Below are 3,267 nucleotides of genomic sequence, written 5' to 3'. Positions count from 1 at the left end.
CCCAGCACTTTGGGAGGCTGAGGCAGACGAATTACGATATCAGGAGTTCGAGACCAGCCTGGCCAACATGGTGAAACCCCATCTCTACTGAAAATACAAAAATTAGCTGGGCGTGGTGGCACGTGTCTATAATCTTAGCTACTCGGGAGACTGAGACAGGAGAATTGCTTGAATCCAGGAGGCAGAGGTTGCAATGAGCCGAGACCATGCCACTGCACCCCAGCCTGGGTGACAGGGTGAGACTTTGTCTCAAAAAAAAATAAAAGACTGCCCCTATGAAACAATTCTACCATGAACACTGATGTTGTCCTGTGGATTACTTCAGGAAGATGGACTGAGAACATCATTAAATGGTTTCCACCCAGTTTCTGGGTAATTTTATTTTTAAGTTTTTGATATGGGGGTCTCACTATGTTGCCCAGGCTGGGCTCAAACGATCCTCCCACCTCGGCCTCTCAAAGTGCTGGGTTTACAGGTGTGAGCCACCGATCTGGTCAAGGGTAACTTTTTAAATGCTGCCCAACAGCTCATTACCTCCTTCTCAAGGAGCATGAGTGGCAAACCACTTCCAGGAACGTGGAGGTGGTCTTTTACATATTTGGAAAGAAGGATTTAGGAGGAAAGGGAAGTCATTCAGAATGAAGGACTTCCTCCTCTGACGCCCAGCCATCCCCCGTTAAGCCTAAGGGTGCCAGACCTCAGGACTTTTCTAGAAAGGGATTTTTCCTCTCCAAGGTGAATCCATCCGTTCCGAAGGTCAGAAGCAATTTTACCCAAGTTTTTGGTTCCACTGAAAAAAACTAACGGTCAATCAATGCTCCTTGCCCCAGACTTGAATATGAGCCTGCCTCGAGTCATGCTCTACCCTAAAGACTCCACTATCTTGTACTCCCCTATGTCTGGGACTAAAAGGGGTCCTGGACTGACTCCCCTATAGACCAGTTTCTCAAGGGCTCCTTACGGGGAGCTTACCGCGCCCTCACTGTCCGCCGGCCCCAATGCTCCCGGAGACCACCCGCGGCCCGGACGCCAGCGAGGGGAACACCTCGGCCGCACTCTCATTGGTTCCAGCAGGCCGGAAGTGCGTACGTCCGGCGGAAGTGCTCCTTCGGCGCGGTCCGCCAGGCAAGGGCCCTCAGGTAGGCGGGGCCCCTGGCCCTAAACTCTGGGACTCGCGGGGCGGGCCGGTGGCACAGCGGGGATCCCGGGGACCTAAGAAGGTTGTCCCAGTTTTTGGCTGGGAGGGCCGGAAGGAGTTTCGGGGACCGTGGGTTTACGGCTACCTCTGGTGGCAACCGGGGCCTGGTGGAGCCCCGCCACCGCGGGATCTAAGTGCCGGAGCTTCAAGTTCCCGCGTGGGGTGGGATTTGCTGCGGTGGCCGGAGCTGATTCTTCACCCATTCCGGTTGGTGCTGGGCCAAACGCTGCTCACTTTCAGCCAGAAAGAGACGTGCTCTCCGCCCTCACCTTTTCTATGCCTCTGGGTTTGACGCCTTCCCTCAAGGTGTGTCCTGATGCGGGGTATTCCTCAAATACCTCGGCCTCGCTAGGAAAAACCTCGGAAAGGCTGCAGTAGGCGCAGTCGGGGGAGAAAATGCCGCCGCCGGTGAGGTCTCGGGCTGCTCTAGTGGAAGTTATCTGAACTGCCTTAGGGCAAGTTTATATATAGCAAATCAAATTACTTGTTAATGGTTTCCTTTTTTCCAGCCATCTCCACCCCCAGGTGGTTTGAACTTTGAGCCTTTTGTAGTCCTGATGAATAATTTCATTTTCCTCAAGTTTATGACACTTGGAACGTCAAGAACTCGAGGTTTCTGCAGTTTGAGACCCGTCAGCACCGTGCAGAGATCAGAGTACTAAGAGACAGGTGAGCATGAACGAGCACCCTCCACGCCAGATTACAGTGTCTGAGAGCGGTTTCTGTAGTTTCGGTAAAAGTGCACCACCTTAGCCTGCGCGGTGGCTCACATCTGTAATGCCAGCACTTTGGGAGGCCCAGGCGGGCAAATCACCTGAGGTCGGGAGTTCAACACCAGCATGACCAACATGGAAAAACCCCGTATCTACTAAAAATACAAAAGCAGCTGGGCATGATGGTGCATGCCTGTAATCCCAGTTACTCGGGAGGCTGAGGCAGGAGAATCTCTTGATCCGGGGAGGCGGAGGTTGCTGTGAGCCGAGATCGCGCCATTGCACTACAGCCTGGGCAGCAAGGGCGAAACTCCGTCTCAAAAAAAAAAAAAAAAAAAAAAAACAGCCACTGAGACGGGCGGATCACGAGGTCAGGAGATCGAGAGCATCCTGTCTAACATGGCGAAATCCCGTCTTTACTAAAAACAAGAAAATCAGCCGGGTATGGTGGCACGCGCCTGTAATCCCAGCTACTCGGGAGGCTGTGGCAGGAGAATCGCTTGAACTCGGGAGGCAGAGGTTGCAGTGAGCCGAGATCGCGCCACCGAACTCTAGCCTGGGCGACAGAGTAAAAAACCAAATCAAAAAAAAAAAAAAAAAAAAAAAAGCACCACCTTTAGTGACTATTAGGTGCTGCCAATGAGTTAATCTTTCTGGGGTAAATCCCAATTAATGTAGCACCAGGTTAAGGCTTTTAAAGTACATCCGTTTTTACCGAAATGTATTCAGAATAGTTTTAGCTCCTTAAATATATTGAGCCTTTATAAATTTGGCCAAATTATTGAATTTGTGTTCTGTATTAGGTACCGAGAAAGCTAAGAGAGGAATCAGTCATATTCTGCTCTCCAGAGTTTAGTCAAGAGAGGGATAATGTATTATTATACAATCACATATAATTAAAGGCAGAAATAAGTGCTAAATAGAGAATAAGATTTGAGCTGGGCGCAGTGATTCAGGACTGTAATCCCATCACTTTGGGAGACCGAGGCGAGTGGATCACCAGAGGTCAGGAGTTCTAAACTAGCATGGACAACATGGTGAAACTCTGTCTCTATTAAAAATACAAAAATTAGGCCGGGCGCGGTGGCTCAAGCCTGTAATCCCAGCACTTTGGGAGGCCGAGGCGGGTGGATCACAAGGTCAAGAGATCGAGACCATTCTGGTCAACACGGTGAAACCCCGTCTCTACTAAAACTACAAAAAATTAGCTGGGCATGGTGGTGCGTGCCTGTAAGCCCAGCTACTCAGGAGGCTGAGGCAGGAGAACTGCCTGAACCCAGGAGGCGGAAGTTGCGGTGAGCCGAGATCGCGCCATTGCACTCCAGCCTGGGTAACAAGAGCGAAACTCCGTCTCAA

General features: G+C 51.0%; 2 protein-coding genes across 4 annotated transcripts in view; one reads left to right on the top strand and one right to left on the bottom strand.

The window, feature by feature from the left end:
* NMNAT1 (nicotinamide nucleotide adenylyltransferase 1) overlaps positions 1-1,120 on the bottom strand; it is a 30,729-nt gene extending 29,609 nt beyond the window's left edge. The window contains exons 1-2 of one of the 3 annotated variants that reach the window (XM_032300326.1): positions 973-1,120; positions 734-790 (exon numbers count right to left, since the gene is read on the bottom strand). The gene's annotated coding sequence lies outside the window, so the exon portion shown is untranslated. Of the gene's footprint in view, positions 1-733 lie in introns of all 3 variants that reach the window. The other 2 variants (XM_032300325.1, XM_032300324.1) reach the window with 2 other exon arrangements.
* Positions 1,121-1,707: 587 nt separating this feature from the next.
* Positions 1,708-3,267, top strand: part of LZIC (leucine zipper and CTNNBIP1 domain containing) — a 13,184-nt gene continuing 11,624 nt past the window's right edge. The window contains exon 1 of the mRNA XM_032300329.1: positions 1,708-1,867. The gene's annotated coding sequence lies outside the window, so the exon portion shown is untranslated. The remainder of the gene's footprint in view (positions 1,868-3,267) is intronic.

The sequence above is a fragment of the Sapajus apella genome, unplaced genomic scaffold, assembly GCF_009761245.1.
Source record: "Sapajus apella isolate SASKATOON/1434 unplaced genomic scaffold, GSC_monkey_1.0 scaffold43, whole genome shotgun sequence".
Classification (NCBI taxonomy): domain Eukaryota; kingdom Metazoa; phylum Chordata; class Mammalia; order Primates; family Cebidae; genus Sapajus; species Sapajus apella.
Note: the sequence above shows the minus strand (reverse complement) of the source record. Positions and strands in the feature narration are given on the sequence as shown.